This window comes from Cherax quadricarinatus, chromosome 45 (genome assembly GCF_038502225.1).
Source record: "Cherax quadricarinatus isolate ZL_2023a chromosome 45, ASM3850222v1, whole genome shotgun sequence".
Taxonomy (NCBI): domain Eukaryota; kingdom Metazoa; phylum Arthropoda; class Malacostraca; order Decapoda; family Parastacidae; genus Cherax; species Cherax quadricarinatus.
This window is the reverse complement of record NC_091336.1, coordinates 30,417,106-30,437,604: the sequence shown is the minus strand read 5'-3', so window position 1 is coordinate 30,437,604 and position 20,499 is coordinate 30,417,106. Positions and strand designations below refer to the sequence as shown.

Here is a 20,499-nt window from a genome sequence, read left to right as displayed (position 1 = left end):
CGACAGTGAAGAACAGCAGAACAAAGTATCTCAGAGCAGCAGACAGAACCAGACCATAGGAGACGGTACCAGACCACAGTAGACAGTGCAGGAGCACAGCAGACAGTATGGGTCAGCAGCAGGCAGTACAGGACGTCAGCAGTGCAGCACAATAGAAGTGAAGGAAGTGGGTTACACTCATTTTCACATAGAAGGAAGAGATTAAAGAATGAAAACTGAGAATTTCAAATACAGAAAGCTGATGATTTAATAAAAAACTAATTTCAGAAGGGATAAACAGCCAAACTCCGATAACGAAAAATTTTGGAATAGAAATTTCTGTAGCTTCGTAAGAATGTTACCTCAGATCCCCTTGTGGATATTCCTCTCTAAGTAATTCCTTCTCAAAACAATAATTCACTAAATGTAAATAACGTCAAAAAAATAACGTCAAAAAAATAACGTCAAAAAAAAATAACGTCAAAAAAAAAATGTCAAAAAAAAAAAATAACGTCAAAAAAAAAATAACGTCAAAAAAATTTTCAAAACTTGACACTGTTGAAAAGAATAAATATTTTGAGTTAAAATCAAAACGTTTCTGAAAATAGTTTTGTAAATTATTATTGCATAATGTTTCAGTAATAAAGAAAATGTTATATAATTTACTGGTTCGTCATAGAGAAATATGATAAAAACAATTGGTGACTGTAAGTCAAATTAATTACTATCATATAATTAACGTGTTAATGTTTGATAAACATTAGTGTTTGATGGATGTGTATTTTAATTAATGGGATGATGTGGTAACAAGATATATGGTCAATTGTTTTTTATTTCACTCAAAACAATCGTTTTCATCTCTAAAAAGCAAGTTTTCGATATTAATTAATTTATTTAATAAGAACAAAAGAAAGAAGGAACACTTTAGCAGGCCTACTGGCCCATACTAGGCAGGTCCAATTCTCCTTCCGGGTTAAGCCAGTGCCTTAACCTAGTCAGGTCAGGTCACGTTCACTTAAGGAAGGAGCACGGCATCTGAGCTAGTAGCACAAGCTGGTCAGTTCAACTCATACCCACCCACACCCACTCATATATTTATCTAACCTATTTTTAAAACTACACAACGTTTTAACCTCTATAACTGTACTCGGGAGTTTGTTCCACTCATCCACAACTCTATTACCAAACCAGTGCTTTCCTATATCCTTCCTGAATCTGAATTTTTCCAACTTAAAACCATTGCTGCGAGTCCTGTCTTGATTAGATATTTTCAGCACGCTATTTACATCCCCTTTATTTATTCCTGTTTTCCATTTATACACCTCAATCATATCCTCCCTAATGGAACAGTTTACATTGATTTTTGTTTCTTGTTTATTTACATTCAATTTCCTTCTAACAAGCCTCACTGCATACCTTCTTATGTCTAAATATCAGGACGCTGATCACTGTTTCTTCTATCAACAATTATTCTCAGTATTTTTTTTCTGGTATCACTAGAACAAAGTGATTTCAGGAACTTCGCGGATTACGTTTCATATATTTCATTTTGGGTGGTCACATTCGACCATCGTTTGTTATGATAGTGCGGCGTCCAGTAATTGGAGTGTCCAGCGAGGAATGTATCACTAAGATACCGAGAATGTATCGTGTATACTGCGCTGTGCAAAGTAAACAGTAGAAGCAGGTTATGTTGGATGCAGTCCTAGTGAGAATGTTGTATAGTGATAGGTTAATTAGAAATATTTCAGTCGCTGCTCGATCCAAGATTGTATAGCATCATTCTCCTTTACCTTAGTACATCAGAAACACACAGTGAGAGTTTATAATTGAAGAAGAGGCATTTACAAGTTATGTCGTGGAAACTAATATCCCAGTTTAATACAAATTGCCACATTAGGCTATATTCAGCCGAACAAAAATTCAAAATTTGCACAAAGGCCAGAATTAAAAGTTTAAAACTAAACTGAAAAGGCATTTTGTAGTTATCTCACTTAGATCAATATTCCATAATACACTAATACAAAGTATAAAGCAGCTCAGAAGTTGCATTATCACGTTATTAGGTTCATTTGAAGGCAGTCAAATGAGGGCCTCACAATTATTTTTTATTTTTTATCACCTAGAAATAGCTTTGGGTTGGTTTAGGTTTAGTTTAGGTTTGAAATCTAATGCCGATTGGACGATGCATTCTGAAGTCATAAAAGAAAAACCTTAGTTTGGGAAAGTTACAATTACCAGAGTAACTGCTGGAGCAACACTGCTCCAACAGGCTCAAGAAATTTAAAATCGGTAGGAAAAAGCGAGTTTTTAATATATTAAAAAATAATCAGTTGTATTAATAAAAAAATTCTCAACAGTCCTCTAAGAAAAAAAATATTTCGTATTTCCCAAGACAGTCGAATTTGATGGAAATTGTTGGAAATTTGATCAAATTTCCAACAATTCCAAATTCGACAATTTTGTACATACACTTACTAAACTGACTGGGAAGTATTCCGGCTCTGATAATCCAGCGACATTAGGAAGAGAAGCCATTGAGAAGTAGCTTATTCATATATTTTGATAGTGATAAATGAAGGAAAATCATATTTCTTTACAATTTTATTCAAAAAATCGTCAGATCTAAACCAATCCACTTGAATTTCACTCTCCGCCGTCGTTGAATTATTAGGCGCCATTTTATGAAGGATTTTAGCTACGTCACTGAGGATTTTGAATGCAATCTGAGTCATTCCAGGATGCTGGAAATGTGTTCATGAACTTTGATCGTAGGGGTCACGAACAGTCCATTTGTTCTAGGAATTTAGTAATCATTATTGAACAAATGTAGAATGAACAAAAAGGCACAATACCGTGACTGGAATAATATACAAATAACTCGCACGTAGCACAGAGGAACTTACAGCGACTTGGACCATTTACAAAGTTACACTAAAAGAAAAAAGTTTATTTTCATGTAAGTTTGGTAGGCCGGGTCCTGGTCCGGGTCTTCTCTAAGTGGCGACCCGGCAGTGGCTTCCTAAGGAGTGTCAGAGTTGGTACAAGTTATGTACCATTTACTGCCGTATGGCAGGGGTACGGTGAGCATTCATGCCAAATGTTGTACCGTTTACGATCCCACAGCGGGGGCAGCCCTATGACAAAGGTACGGTGAGCTCTCTTCGTGTCAAGTTGAGTACCGCTTACAGCCCTGTGGTGAGGGCAGTCCTGTGATAAAGACGAAAGAGAGAAAAAGGGAAAGTGAAAGGAGGCAAAAGTCTTTTGTGCTCTATTAGTCAGTTCCCAACCCCCCAAGCATCTGGTCCTACCCCTTGCGGGTCCTAAGCTTTCCTGCTGTGCTCCTTGTTTCTTGTCCTTACACAGATCCCACTTCTACTTCTTAGTCTTCTCCCATCCCCCCATTCGTCTACTATTGCTACTACCTTTACTTCTGCCTTCTTCACTCCCCATTTAATCTGTCTTTTACCACTAAACTACTCTCTCTTCTTTCTACTACCGCTACATCAACTACTACTACTTCCACTGCCTACCTACCACTTCTCCCTCTCTTGTTCTCGTCTCTTCTCCTGCTCGCCTATACGTACTGGTTTCCTCACTCTTTCCTGTCAGTTGTCAGGTGTTCAACACATCTGAAAATCTCCTGAGTCGTTCTGGAACTGGAGTTGTTGCCAGCGTGCCAGGAATGGCTCATCTGGAGTTGAGTCACCGAGCTCTTACCTTAAGGCTGCCCCCACCATAGGGCTGGAAACAGTACTCCACTTGACAGATAGATCGCGTGATTATCAAATGGTATACAATACCGACAGGTTGGTAGATAAGACACATAGGCAACATTTAGGCAACTTTATTCTAAAACGTTTCGCCTACACAGTAAGCTTCTTCAGTCGAGTACAGAAAGTAGGTAGGAGCAGTAGAAATGAAAAGACGATGTAATCAGTCCATCACCCTTGAAGTCGTAGATTTGAGGTTGTCAGTCCCTCAGCCTGGAGAAGTTCTGTTCCAAAGTCTGGAACTAACTGAAGATCAAGCGACAGTGTAGAGACTTAAATACTGTCGGAAGGAGAGGTGCAGAGTAGTAGTAGTGAGAATGTAGCCACTGGGAGGTCACGTCCCTCTCAGATCAAACGATTCTCACTTGAAAACGTTGTCCAAGGTGTTTTCTCTTCTGTACCAAGATGCCATTGTGTTGCAATGTCTGATAGAGTGATTATCAATACCAACGGGTTGGTAAATAAGACACATAGGCAACATTTAGGCAACTTTATTCTGAGAGCGCGTCCTGGTCCTAGTGATGTTCCTGCCACAAGGGCACCATTCTCAAATCCGCATAAGGATATGCCCAGGTAAAAACTTGATCTATATTCGTTTACAGAAACAATTCGCATAAAAAATAATACACACACTGTCACAAATTTCTTTCATGTCGAATTTTACATCTTCAACCTTAAAAAAAAAAAAATTGTTTTTGGTGCATGACCCCATTTTGATTTTACCACACTTGTATATTTTGTATGTAGCGCTCAGGGAACGATCTCACGATGATGGAAAACAGTCAAATAATGGAGGTGTTCACACCCACCATCATAAACACTATTTCACATTTTGGTAATAAATTCCTTTTATAACATATTTAGAAGGATAAGTTTAAGCCAATAATTCTTGGAGATCTTTTTTGTTTTGTGATCTTTAGAATGATGACATTGATATTTCCACAGTATTTGTTTAAAATTTGGCAAATCATGGATGATTTTAATATAAACACGACAGTCACCACCATTACACAACCTGATGGATCAGTTCAAATCACTTAATTAGATCCTTCCTTCTTTCTCTGCTTTTATCTAAATATTTGCACATGTTGGAGTAAGTTTTATATATTTTGTAAGTGATATAATAATACTTATGAGGGGAACAAATCGCATATCGATGATAAACATTGGTGATGTGTATTCTCATTATTTGCAAATTCAAACCTTCCAAATTTATGACAAGTATTTTCACTAACTAATTATGCTATGATAATCAGGTATACCAAACAGGCGTCCCGCAGTTCTATCGCTAGAGCACTCAGCTCACACACTGAGGTCCGGTGTTCGAATCTCCTCCGGTACGGCTGGAAAACATTAGAGACGTGTTTCCATAACACACCTGTTGTCCCTGTTCACCCATCAGTAAAATAGGTACCTGGGTATTAGTGGACTGGTGTGGGTCGCATCTCGGGACAAAACTGACCTGATTTGCCCGAAATGCTAAGCATAACAAGCGGCTTTCTACACAGTAGTGTGTCATGGATGTCAGCTAGGACTGTATACCTTGTACAGGTACTTGTAGTAAATAAAGATATTATTATTATTATTATTATTATTATTATTATTATTATTTTTTTTTTTTTTTTTTTTTTTTTTTTTTTTTTTTTTTTTTTAATAATGATTACTAAGTGGTAAAACCTGGCTTAAGGTACAGGCAAGCAAGCCTGATGAACTTAAGACACATGTGCAACATCTGGGTATCTTTATTGTAGACGTTTCGCCAACCAGTGGCTTTATCAATATAAATACAAGGACATAACTTGAAGATAGTAGAACTATGTACAGAAGATGAGGTAATCAGTCCCTCAACCTTGGAGTAGGTGCGAAGAGCACCGTAGTCGTGGAGATTCTGAAGCAGAAGCAAGGCTCCTGACGCTTATGTAGTAACTTCAGGTGGAAATGGGACGAGTAGCAGACGAGGGCATTGTCACTGGTAGGCGGGATAGGTATTGAGTGATAGGAATTGACAAGGTGGACAGAGATAGGATGTTCCAGAGATGAGACACAGCAACAAGGGATCGAAATTGGAAGTTGAAGACTCAGATGAATCACGGGGTTGTTAGAAAGTATTTCTTCCGTCACAGAGTTGTCAGGAGGCGGAATAGTCTGGGAAGTTATGTAGTGGAGGCAGGATCCATATATAGATTTAAGAAGAGGTATGATAAACCTCATGGAGCAGGAAGAGTGACCTAGTAGCGACCAGTGAAGAGGCTGGGCCGTGTGCTATGAATCGACCCTTGCAGCCCCAATTAGGTGAGCACATTTAGGTGAGTACACACTCTCGCACACGCACATAGGTGCAAATGGATACACATTCACACACATTCGCTTGTCAAAACATATTACAGAGTACACGCACACGCACAAATCCACCCACACAGACTCATACACACAGATAAACACATATGCACTCATACACATACGAATGCTCACACACACACAAGTATACGAAGAACTGTCTAAAGGAAGGACGTGGAGTGAAGGTCTGCCTCCAGTCACAGTAACTTAGTGTTCATATCCATTAAACCAGTAGTGATCAGAAACAGGATCCCAAAATAAAGAACGAAGAGGAATGTTGACTGAGAAGGAATGGACTCTGAAGGAACTGTGGGTATCAGGGCTCAGGTGCAACGTGGAACAAGTAGAGAAAAAAGTTTTTTTTTGGGTTTTGTAAAGCAATGGAGGTAAAGTTAGAGAAGGTAGTTGCAGGGAACAAGGAACAGAAGATTCAGGAAGAAACCATTGTAAAATGATCTGAAGGAGCTGAAGAGGGAATTAGAGGTGACAAAGGAAAGGGACAATGAGATGGCAGAAGGAATAATAATGACATGTGAGGGGAATGAGGGGAATGAAGAAGCTAAGAAGTCCTGTGCGGAAATGTTATCACACAGTCGGACAATGAGGGGAACTGCCAGGTAATTACTCTAATCAAATGCAGAAATATAGAAGGTAAACGAAGTGGGAAGAGGAGGGAGAGAGAGAGAGAGAGAGAGAGAGAGAGAGAGAGAGAGAGAGAGAGAGAGAGAGAGAGAGAGAGAGAGAGAGAGAGAGAGAGAGAAAGAACACGAAAGAGAAAGACATACAAATATACAGAGAAGGAGAGGGAAGAGAAGAGCATTGTTCTCCAGACTGAGGGACTGACCACCTCAAAACTTTAAGGGTGATGGACTGATTACATCGTCTTCAAGTATCTTCTGCTTCTATCAACTTTTCTGTACTCGACTGAAGAAGCCTACTGTGTAGGCGAAACGTTTCGAAATAAAGATACCTAACTGTTGCATATGTGTCTTACCTAACAATCTGTCGGTATTTTTTACCATTTTAATGTTCAACATCTGGGTATCTTTATTGTAGACGTTTCGCCATCCAGTGGCTTTATCAATACAAATTCTAGGACATAACTTGAAGACAGTAGAACTATGTACAGAAGATGAGGTAATCAGTCCCTCAACCTAGGAGTAGGTGCGAACAGCTCCACGACTATGGTGCTCTTCACACCAACTCCAAGGCTGAGGGATTTATTACCTCATCTTATGTACATAGTTCTTATGTCTTCCATTCATGTCCTTGAATCTGTATTGATAAAGCCACTGGATGGCGAAACGTCTACAGTAAAGATACCCAGATGTTGGACATGTGTCTAATTTTCACCTCGTCGGTATTATATACCGTTCATGTACATAATAACAAGACTATAAACAAGTGCATGCCATGAGAAACTACAAATATATCAGGAAAGGTTGACTGTCTGGTCTGAAAGATGACTTCTGGAATATAACTCCAGCGACTGCAGAATGATAAAGGCACAGAGGCGAAAGGTTGTAAACCTCACTCAAGATGGACCTCGAGGAAAGTGTAGTACCAAGTATATACCGTGAGGTAGACGTTGACCAAATAATTGCAGCAGCAAATATGCATCTGGCACATCTAATGTTAGCTGTAAGCTATTAGATAATGTAGCACCAGTTTAAAATCTACACCTGGTCAAGCATATCAAGAAATAGAAGAGAGTGTAGACATTTGCAACGATACTAGTACCAAGCTAAGGGGAATGTCTAACGAGGAAAGGTCTAGGAAACTGAAAGTGAAGACACCAGAGGAAAGGATTAAGGGTTGACGGGCATAAACAAGGGAGGCATTAATAAAGTACTGAGGGTGTCGAACCAGGTAAGAACCAGGAATAATGGATTTAAGTTGGATAAATTTAGATTTAGAAAGGACATAGGTAAGTACTGGTTTTCTAACAGAGTTGTAGATGCGTGGAACAGTCTTCCCAGTGGGGTGATAGAGGCTAGGACCTTGGGTAGCTTTAAGAAGAGACTGGACAAATATATGAGTGGGAGGGGCTGGGTTTGATTGGTGTCAAGGGGTACAGGAGTTATTTCTTGAGTAGCTTTAGGTAGATGTCGTTTTGATAAGGACCTGCCTCGTATGGGCCAGTAGGCCTTCTGCAGTGTTCCTACATTCTTATGTTCTTATGTTCTTATGTGATATGACAACAAAGTTCAAATTCATGAGAGGAATTGGCAGGGAGGAAAGCGACAGATTACTCAAGAGACTGGAAGACGAGGGAACAGATGCAAATTAAAAATACAGATTAATCAGAGAGATGTTAGGAAGTATGTCTTCAGTTTTAAAGTAGTCAGAAAGTGGAACTATCTTTACAGTAGTGTGGTAGAGGATGTATCTATACATAGCTTTAAGAAGAGGCACGACAGGGCTCTCGAAGCTAAAAGTGAACTTAATAGTGATTACCAAAGTGGAGGAGCCAGAAGCTGAGACTCGACCCATGCAATCACATATTGTTGAGTACACGTACACGTACACACACACACACACACACACACACACACACACACACACACACACACACACACACACACACACACACACACACACACACACACACACACACACACACACACATGGGGGTCCCGGAGAGCCAAGATGATGGATGAGGTACTGGAAAATCTCATGCATCAACATGTTAGAGATACTACCAGAGAGAGGGGTGACGATGATCCAGCAAGACTGGACCTTGTATTCACCTTTAGTTCGGAGATCGAGGATATCATGTATGAAAGGCCCCTGGGAGCTAGTGATCATGTGGTTCTGTGATTTGACTACATAGTTGAGCTTCAAGTGGAGAGAGTAGCAGGAATAGGCTGGAAAAAACAAAACTACAAAAGGGGTAACTACTCAGGCATGAGGAACTTCCTGCAAGACATTCAGTGGGAGAGAGAACTGACAGGAAAACCAGTACAAGAAATGATGGACTATGTAGCAACAAAATGCAAGGAGGCAGAGGAGAGGTTTGTTCCCAAGGGAAACAGAAATAATGGGAAGAACAAGACGAGTCCTTGGTTCACCCAAAGGTGTAGGGAGGCAAAAACTAGGTGTACTAGGGAATGGAAAAGGTACAGAAGACAGAGAACTTTGGAAAATAAGGAGATTAGTCGAAGAGCCAGAAACGAATATGTACAGATAAGAAGGGAGGCTCAGTGACAATATGAAAATAACATAGCATCGAATGTCGAGTCTAACCCGAAGCTGTTGTATAGCCACATCAGGAGGAAAACAACAGTCAAGGACCAGCTAATTAGACTGAGGAAGGGTGACGAGGAGTTCACAATAAACGACCAAGAGGTATGTGAGGAGTTCAACAAGAGATTTAAAGAAGTATTTACAGTGGAAACCAGTAGGACTCCAGGAAATCAGAACAGAGGGGTACACCAACAAGTGCTGGATAAGGTACACATAACCAAGGAGGAGGTGAAGAATCTGCTATGTGAACTTGACACCTCAAAGGCGGTGGGACCAGACAACATCTCTCCGTGGGTCCTTAGAGAGGGAGGAGAGATGCTGTGTGTGCCATTAACAAAGATCTTCAACACATCCATTGAAACTGGGCAACTCCCTGAGGTATCTAAGGAGGCAAATGTAGTCCCAATTTTTAAAAAGGGAGACAGACATGAGGCATTAAACTACAGACCTGTGTCACTAACGTATATAGTATGCAGAGTCATGGAGAAGATCATCAGAAGGAGAGTGGTGGAGCACCTGGAAAGAAACAAGTGTATAATCGACAAGCAGCACGGTTTCAGGGAAGGAAAATCCTGTGTTACAAACCTACTGGAGTTTTATGACAAGGTGACAAAAGTAAGATAAGGGAGAGAGGGGTGGATCGACTGCATTTTCTTGGACTGCAAGAAGGCCTTCGACACAGTTCCAGGGAGGCAACAACGAGTCATGGTACGTGAAGAGGTGTCATAGTGGGCGCCTGTGACAAGCGGGGTTCCACAAGGGTCACTCCTAGGAGGTGTGCTGTTTTGAGTATATGTGAACGACATAACGGAAGGGATAGACTCAGAAGTGTCCTTGTTTGCAAATAATGTGAAGTTATTGAGAAGAATCAAATCGGTCGAGGATCAGGCAGGACTACAAAGAGACCTGGACAGGCTTCACGTCTAGTCCAGCAACTGGCTCCCTGAGTTTAACCCTGCCAAATGCAAAGTCATGAAGATTGGAGAAGGGCAAAGAAGACCGCAGACACAGTATAGTCTAGACGGCCAAAGAATGCAAACCTCACTCAAGGAAAAAGATCTGGGGGTGAGTATAACACCGAGCACATCTCCTGAGGCGCACATCAATCAGATAACTGCTGCAGCATACGGGCGTCTGGCAAACCTAAGGATAGCGTTCCGATACCTCAGTAAGGGATCGTTTAAGATTCTGTACACCATTTACGTCAGGCCCATACTGGAGTATGCAGCACCAGTTTGGAATCCACACCTGGTCAAACACGTCAAGAAATTAGAGAAAGTGCAAAGGTTTGCAACAAGACTAGTCCCAGAGCTATGTTATGTTATGTTATGTTAAGTCTTATGTTATGCAGAGCATTTCGGGCAAATTAGGTCAGTTTTGTCCCAGGATGCGACCCACACCAGTCTACTAGCACTCAGGTACCTATTTTACTGATAGGTAAACATAGAAAACCAGTGTAGGGAAACACGCCTGATGTTTCTACCGTCGCAGGGAAGCGAACCCGGACCCTCAGCATGTAAAGCAAGAAGTTTAGCCACCAGGCCACGGGGCACCGCACTTCCTATAGCTTCTTGCCATTAATATATAAAATTACAAATGCATAAAACAATAGGTAAATATCTAGACCCACTGTCACATACCTTTGGATATGTCTGGCAAGGTATTGACTACCAAAGGCGCAGTTAAATTCTTTGCAGTATCATCGTAGTCGCCATAAACTAGTGGTGATGGTGGTGGTACTGTGGTGGAGGTGGTTGTGGTAGTGGTGGTGGTTGTGGTAGTGGTGGTAGGGGGAGGCAGGGTGGTCACTACCTCTGAAAGTTAAACGGAATGTTTTTAATTATATCAATTAAAAGTATAAATGTTTATCCAGTTAAGAAACCAAATTTTGTTGATTTGTGCAACCAGTGACGTACTGCAACCAGTGACGTACTGCAACCAGTGACGTACTGCAACCAGTGACGTACTGCAACCAGTGACGTACTGCAACCAGTGACGTACTGCAACCAGTGACGTACTGCAACCAGTGACGTACTGCAACCAGTGACGTACTGCAACCAGTGACGTACTGCAACCAGTGACGTACTGCAACCAATGACGTACTGCAACCAGTGATGTGTTGCAACCAGTGATGTGTTGCAACAAGTGATGTGTTGCAACAAGTGATGTACTGCAACAAGTGATGTGTTGCAACCAGTGACGTGTTGCAACCAGTGACGTACTGCAACAAGTGATGTGTTGCAACCAGTGACGTACTGCAACCAGTGACGTACTGCAACAAGTGACGTACTGCAACAAGTGAAGTGTTGCAACCAGTGACGTACTGCAACCAGGGATGTGTTGCAACCACTGATGTGTTGCAACCAGTGATGTGCTGCAACCAGTGACGTACTGCAACCAGTGATGTGTTGCAACCAATGATGTGTTGCAACCAGTGACGTACTGCAACCAGTGATGTGTTGCAACCAGTGATGTGTTGCAAACAGTGACGTACTGCAACCAGTGATGTGTTGCAACCAGTGATGTGTTGCAACCAGTGACGTACTGCAACCAGTGATGTATTGGAACCAGTGATGTATTGCAACCAGAGATGTGTAGCAACAAGTGATATGCTGTAACCAGTGATGTGTTGCAACCAGTGATGTATTGCAACCAGTGATGTATTGGAACCAGTGATGTATTGCAACCAGAGATGTGTTGCAACCAGTGAGGTGTTGCAACCAGTGATGTACTGCAACAGGTGATGTGTTGCAACCAGTGATGTGTTGCAACCAGTGACGTACTGCAACAAGTGATGAGTTGCAACCAGTGATGTACTGAAACAAGTGATGTGTTGCAACCAGTGATGTGTTGCAACCAGTGATGTGTTGCAACCAGTGATGTGATGCAACCAGTGACGTACTGCAACAAGTGATGAGTTGCAACCAGTGATGTACTGAAACCAGTGATGTGTTGCAACCAGTGATGTGTTGCAACAAGTGATGTGTTGCAACCAGTGATGTGTTGCAACCAGTGACGTACTGCAACAAGTGATTAGTGCAACCAGTGATGTACTGAAACCAGTGATGTGTTGCAACCAGTGATGTGTTGCAACCAGTGATGTGTTGCAACCAGTGATGTGATGCAACCAGTGACGTACTGCAACAAGTGATGTGTTGCAACCAGTGATGTGTTGCAACCAGTGATGTGTTGCTACAAGTGATGTGCTGCAACCAGTGATGTGTTGCAACCAGTGATGTACTGAAACCAGTGATGTGTTGCAACCAGTGATGTGTTGCAACCAGTGATGTGTTGCAACCAGTGACGTACTGCAACAAGTGATGTGTTGCAACCAGTGATGTGTTGCTACAAGTGATGTGCTGCAACCAGTGATGTGTTGCAACCAGTGATGTACTGAAACCAGTGATGTGTTGCAACCAGTTATGTGTTGCAACCAGTGATGTGTTGCAACCAGTGGTGTGTTGCAATCAGTGATGTGTTGTAACCAGTTATGTGTTGCAACCAGTGATGTGTTGCAACCAGTGATGTGTTGCAACCAGTGATGTGTTGCAATCAGTGATGTACTGAAATGAGTGATGTGTTGCAACCAGTGATGTGTTGCAACCAATGATGTGTTGCAACCAGTGATGTGTTGCAACCAGTGATGTGTTGCAACCAGTGATGTACCGAAACCAGTGATGTGTTGCAACCAGTGATGTGTTTCAATCAGTGATGTGTTGCAACCAGTGACGTACTGCAACCAGTGATGTGTTGCAACCAGTGATGTACTGAAATCAGTGATGTTTTGCGGCCAGTGATGTGTTGCAATCAGTGATGTGTTGCAACCAGTGATGTGTTGCAACCAGTGATGTGTTGCAACCAGTGATGTGTTGCAACCAGTGACGTACTGCAACCAGTGATGTGTTGCAACCAGTGATGTACTGAAACCAGTGATGTTTTGCGGCCAGTGATGTGTTGCAAGCAGTGATGTGTTGCAACCAGTGATGTGTTGCAACCAGTGATGTGTTGCAATCAGTGATGTACTGAAATGAGTGATGTGTTGCAACCAGTGATGTGTTGCAACAAGTGATGTACTGAAACCAGTGATGTGTTGCAACCAGTGATGTGTTGCAACCAATGATGTGTTGCAACCAGTGATGTGTTGCAATCAGTGATGTACTGAAATGAGTGATGTGTTGCAACCAGTGATGTGTTGCAACCAATGATGTGTTGCAACCAGTGAGGTGCTGCAACAAGTGATGTGTTGCAAATAGTGATGTCCTGAATCCAGTGATGTGTTGCAACCGGTGATGTGTTGCAACCAGTGATGTGTTGCAACCAGTGATGTTTTGCAACCAGTGATGTGTTGCAACCAGTGATGTGTTGCAACCAGTGATGTGTTGCAACCAGTGATGTGTTGGAACCAGTGATGTGGTGGTCAGTAATGTGAACATTTTTAACTTCTAACAGGAGTGGTTCTTTTGAAATTTTATGTTCAATATTTTGGCTATATAAAATTGAAAATCTAGTGCTTAACAATGGTAGGTAATATATTATGCTTTGATATTGACTGTGATACATTCAAACACAAACTCTCTCTCTCTCTCTCTACACACACACACACACACACACACACACATATATATATATATATATATATATATATATATATATATATATATATATATATATATATATATATATATATATATATATATATATATATATATATATATATATATATATATATATATATATATATATATATATATATATATATATATGACCTGATGAGAATGGAGGAGAGAATAAGCGATCTTGATGCCCATGATGCTCTGTATCTCCTCACAAGGTGTCTTACTATGGCAAGACTCACTTACATCTTGAGGTGTGCACCCTCTTTTGACAACCCAACACTCGATGAATATAACGCACACCTGAGATCTACTTTTAAGAAGGCACTGAACCTGTCACTAGAGGATGAGCAATGGGATCAGGCAATCCTCCCAGTGCAACTGGGAGGTATAGGGGTGCGTAAAGCAACACATGTTGCTTTACCTGCTTTTCTGTCTTCATGTTTGGCTTCCAGTGCATTAGTCAAGAAGATTGTTCCCGAACGCTTGAGAGACTTGGTAGGAGCTCAAGACCCCAGGTTTACTGAAGCAGCGATTCGGTGGGACACCCTTACAGACTCCTCCAGTAGACCAGCTCCTCCAAAACAGCACAAACAGTCCCACTGGGACAAACCGATCATGGAAAAAATCGCCAACACAATGCTCTCCAATGCTTCAGGAAAGAACAAAGCTCGTCTCCTGGCAGTGAAGGCACCACACTCAGGAGATTTCCTGTTAGCTGTTCCCAATTCCTCCCTGGGCACCCGTCTCGACCCACAGGCCATTCGGATTGGTGTTGCTCTTCGCCTAGCCGCCCCCATCCTCACCGAACATAGGTGTATTTGCGGCAGGGCGACAGCTGATCAATTCGGACTTCATGGTCTCGTGTGCCACACAGCAGAAGGGAAGTATGCCAGACATGAGGAGATCAATGACATAATAAAGAGAAGCCTCGCCACAGCCCGTTGCCCAGCTCAACGGGAACCCCAAGTACAGAGGTCTGATGGAAGTCAAAAGCGTCCTGATGGAGCCACTATGCTACCCTGGAAGGATGGAAAGCAGATTGCCTGGGACTACACCTGTGCTGCCACATTGGCAGACACCTACTTGCCATACTCCGTAGTGGAAGGGGGTGGAGCTGCCAGCCACAGGGAGACCCAGAAGATCCGAAAATATGACGACCTTCCCCCGTGCTATAACTTCATTCCAATAGGGTCGGAGACCCTTGGAGCATGGGGCAAGTGTGCTCTAAAGTTCCTCAAAGAGCTGGGTGAAAAGCTGATCATAGAAACCAAGGACCAGAGGGCGACCAGCTTCCTCTTTCAGAGACTCAGTGTTGCGATCCAGAGAGGAAATGCCTGCAGCATTCTGGGCACGCGGCCCACCGTAGGGGAGCTGGACGAAGTATTCGAGATGTAGCTCTGAGTTACCTATGTTGTTTTACTTTCTGTTGTATTTTTGTGAATGTTTGGCCAATGTATTTTGTCTTTAAATAAAACATACTTGAAATATAGGGGGTGGTAGGAGAAAATTCTCAAACAGCTTCAGGGAGAACCTTGAGTTTTCCCTGAAGCAAGTTTATTCTTTTCTCTGAGGATGAGGGTCCCCAGGACAGTTCTAGAGGTGGTACCTCCCTATATATATATATATATATATATATATATATATATATATATATATATATATATATATATATATATATATATATATATATATATATATATATATATATATATATATATTTTTTTTTTTTTTTTTTTATTTTTTATTATTTATTATCACACTGGCCGATTCCCACCAAGGCAGGGTGGCCCGAAAAAGAAAAACTTTCACCATCATTCACTCCATCACTGTCTTGCCAGAAGGGTGCTTTACACTACAGTTTTTAAACTGCAACATTAACACCCCTCCTTCAGAGTGCAGGCACTGTACTTCCCATCTCCAGGACTCAAGTCCGGCCTGCCGGTTTCCCTGAATCCCTTCATAAATGTTACTTTGCTCACACTCCAACAGCACGTCAAGTATTAAAAACCATTTGTCTCCATTCACTCCTATCAAACACGCTCACGCATGCCTGCTGGAAGTCCAAGCCCATCGCACACAAAACCTCCTTTACCCCCTCCCTCCAACCCTTCCTAGGCCGACCCCTACCCCGCCTTCCTTCCACTACAGAGTGATACACTCTTGAAGTCATTCTGTTTCGCTCCATTCTCTCTACATGTCCGAACCACCTAAACAACCCTTCCTCAGCCCTCTGGACAACAGTTTTGGTAATCCCGCACCTCCTCCTAACTTCCAAACTACGAATTCTCTGCATTATATTCACACCACACATTGCCCTCAGACATGACATCTCCACTCCCTCCAGCCTTCTCCTCGCTGCAACATTCATCACCCACGCTTCACACCCATATAAGAGCGTTGGTAAAACTATACTCTCATACATTCCCCTCTTTGCCTCCAAGGACAAAGTTCTTTGTCTCCACAGACTCCTAAGTGCACCACTCACTCTTTTTCCCTCATCAATTCTATGATTCACCTCATCTTTCATAGACCCATCCGCTGACACGTCCACTCCCAAATATCTGAATACGTTCACCTCCTCCATACTCTCTCCCTCCAATCTGATATTCAATCTTTCATCACCTAATCTTTTTGTTATCCTCATAACCTTACTCTTTCCTGTATTCACCTTTAATTTTCTTCTTTTGCACACCCTACCAAATTCATCCACCAATCTCTGCAGCTTCTCTTCAGAATCTCCCAAGAGCACAGTGTCATCAGCAAAGAGCAGCTGTGACAACTCCCACTTTGTGTGTGATTCTTTATCTTTTAACTCCACGCCTCTTGCCAAGACCCTCGCATTTACTTCTCTTACAACCCCATCTATAAATATATTAAACAACCACGGTGACATCACACATCCTTGTCTAAGGCCTACTTTTACTGAAAAAAAATTTCCCTCTTTCCTACATACTCTAACTTGAGCCTCACTATCCTCGTAAAAACTCTTCACTGCTTTCAGTAACCTACCTCCCACACCATACACCTGCAACATCTGCCACATTGCCCCCCTATCCACCCTGTCATACGCCTTTTCCAAATCCATAAATGCCACAAAGACCTCTTTAGCCTTATCTAAATACTGTTCACTTATATGTTTCACTGTAAACACCTGGTCCACACACCCCCTACCTTTCCTAAAGCCTCCTTGTTCATCTGCTATCCTATTCTCCGTCTTACTCTTAATTCTTTCAATTATAACTCTACCATACACTTTACCAGGTACACTCAACAGACTTATCCCCCTATAATTTTTGCACTCTCTTTTATCCCCTTTGCCTTTATACAAAGGAACTATGCATGCTCTCTGCCAATCCCTAGGTACCTTACCCTCTTCCATACATTTATTAAATAATTGCACCAACCACTCCAAAACTATATATATTTATATATATATATATATATATATATATTATATATATATATATATATATATATATATTTATATTATATATATATATATATATATATATATATATATATATATATATATCTGGCACCTCTGCCAGAGAGAGGCTGTGGGCATCCTGCTCTGTGATTCTGGCACAATATCGTCCAATCAAGAACACCTACCAGGATTATCATCAACAGACTGGTGTGTGAATATCTGCTGGTCGTGTTGGAAAGGGCCAGAAGACTCCGCATTTCGTCTCTTCCGTCAGAATCAAGAAAAGTTCTGTGTACGTGAATTCAGTGAGGGAACATAACGGTCACCATGGGTAGGAGAGGTCGGTGAGGGGATGCCTAATGGAGGGGGAGGAGGCGGAGGTTGAGGGGTAAAACTGCCCCCCCTTCCCCAAACAGGCGCGCATACACCGTGTGCTCGTGTTACAACAATGGAGTGTTTGTTCACCGTGTATATATTGTGTATATAGTCTATAGTGTACAGTGCATAGTACGTGCATGGTATGCGCATAGCATGTGTAGTGTATAGCGGTGTGTCGTTTATAGTGGGGGCTGTGCACAGAGCATAGTGGTGTATAATAACATGTGCACATACCATTGTGGTGGATAGTGACTTGTCCTGGGAGGGAGTGAGTGCCCTACTCCGCCTCATCACACATCTTCCACTCCTCCCTTTCTTCCACCGCCCACCACAAGGACTGGACACCCCTCTCCTCCCCCAACCACCACCATGGACCACATGCGGTATGTGCCATGCGCCCTTTTTCCTTCAGCCTGGGTTTACCACACAGTTTGAGGTATGGCAGATGATGAAGCCAGCCACAAAGCCTGGGAAACAATGCACCCAACAATGAAAGAAGAGGCACATGTCAGGTGTGTGGAGAGTTTCGAGCACACAACAGGGATGGCTGCATTCGTGCACACAGTGGGTGTGCGGGAGAGAGCAGCCCACAGCCTCCACAGGCAGATGACAATTCCAATGGCAACCTCGTCACTTGCGATAACCTTTTTTTGGCATTCAAATCCACTGCTAGCAGTACACTATCCCACATCCCTAAAGCGGCTCACCCATATGCAGCAAGGAAATTCAACTTGGCTTTGGGGTCTCTCAAGGCAGTGAAGCCACAGCTCATGCCGCAAGGGCCTACATCAGGGACCTACCAGAAGACAAGGCCATAGTCAAACTTGATTTTAGAAATGCCTTTAATATGGTGAAGAGAGATGATGTCTTGCCAGCTGTTCAGGATCGGTTCCCCAGTCTTTTTCCCTTCATTTCAGCAGCCTACAGCAAACCCTCAATTCTTTTGTTTGGAGAACATGAAATTAAATCATCAGAGGGTGTTCAGCAGGGTGACCCACTCACTCCACTTCTCTTCTGCTGGGCAGTAAGAGAACTAACTTCCAGCCTATGCAGTGAGCTCAATATCTGGTACCTGGATGACTGCACTCTGGCAAGTTCTGAAGAGTCCCTGGTGGGGGACCTACCACTGGTGAAAACACAGGGAGAAGACTTGGGACTCATCCTCAATCCCTCCAAGTGTGAAATCATCACAGCGAACCAGGAAATAATCAATGCTGTGAGAAGAATCCTCCAGGAAGTCTCTACTATCACTCCGTCCAACAGTACCCTCTTGGGAGCACCGCTGGGTCACCATGACCTGATGAGAATGGAGGAGAGAATAAGCGATCTTGATGCCCATGATGCCCTGTATCTCCTTACAAGGTGTCTTACTATGCCAAGACTCACTTCCTGAGGTGTGCACCCTCTTTTGACAACCCAACACTCGATGAATGTGATGCACGCCTGAGATCAACTTTTAAGAAGGCAATGAACCTGTCACTAGAGGAGGAGCAATGGGATCAGGCAACCCTCCCAGTGCAACTGGGAGGTATAGGGGTGCGCAAAGCAATGCATATTGCTTTACCTGCTTTTCTGTCTTTGTGTTTGGCTTCCAGTGCATTAGTCAAGAAGATAGTTCCCGAACGCTTGAGAGACGTGGTAGGAGCTCAAGACCCCAGGTTTACTGAAGCAGCGACCCTTACAGACTCCTCCAGTAGACCAGCTCCTCCAAAGGAGCAAAAACAGTCCCACTGGGACAAACCGATCATGGAAAAAATCGCCAACATAATGCTCTCCCATGCTTCAGGAAAGGACAATGCTCATCTCCTGGTAGTGAACACAGTGAACACTGAACATAGGTGTATTTGTGGCAGGGCGACAGCTGATCAATTCGGACTTCATGGTCTCGTGTGTCACACATCAGAAGGGAAGTATGCCAGACATGAGGTCAATGGCATCATAAAGAGAAGCCTCGCCACAGCCCATTGCCCAGCTCAACGGGAATCCCAAGTACAGAGGTCCGATGGAAGTCAAAAGCGTCCTGATGGAGCCACTAGGCTACCCTGGAAGGATGGAAAGCAGATTGCCTGGGACTACACCTGTGCCGCCACATTGGCAGACACCTACTTGCCATACTCCATAGTGGAAGGGGGTGGAGCTGCCAGCCACAGGGAGACCCAGAAGATCCGAAAATATGAAGACCTTTTCCCTTGCTATAACTTCATTCCAATAGGGTCGGAGACCCTTGGAGCATGGGTCAAGTGTGCTCTAAAGTTCCTCAAAGAGCTGCATGAAAAGCTCATCATAGAAACCAAGGACCACAGGGCGACCAGCTTCCTCTTTCAGAGACTCAGTGTTGCGATCCAGAGAGGAAATGCCTGCAGCATTCTGGGCACACGGCCCACCGCATGGGAGCTGGGCGAAGTATTCGAGATGTAGCTCTGAGTTACCTATGTTGTTTTACTTTCTGTTGTATTTTTATGAATGTTTTGTCAATGTATTTTGTCTATAAATAAAACATACTTGAAATATAGGGGTGGTAGGAGAAAATTCTCAAACAGCTTCAGGGAGAACCTTGAGTTTTCCCTGAAGCAAGTATATTCTTTTCTCTGAGGATGAGGGTCCCCAGGACAGTTCTAGAGGTGGTACCTCCCTATATTTATTATACATACATATATATACATATTTTTTTTTCAACAAGTCGGCCGTCTCCCACCGAGGCAGGGTGACCCAAAAAAGAAAGAAAATCCCCAAAAAGAAAATA

General features: G+C 42.6%; 1 protein-coding gene across 1 annotated transcript in view; it reads right to left on the bottom strand.

Moving 5' to 3' along the window:
- LOC138853994 (lachesin-like) overlaps nucleotides 1–20,499 on the bottom strand; it is a 384,143-nt gene that overhangs the window by 21,828 nt on the left and 341,816 nt on the right. The window contains exon 9 of the mRNA XM_070094252.1: nucleotides 10,976–11,149. The gene's annotated coding sequence lies outside the window, so the exon portion shown is untranslated. The remainder of the gene's footprint in view (nucleotides 1–10,975; nucleotides 11,150–20,499) is intronic.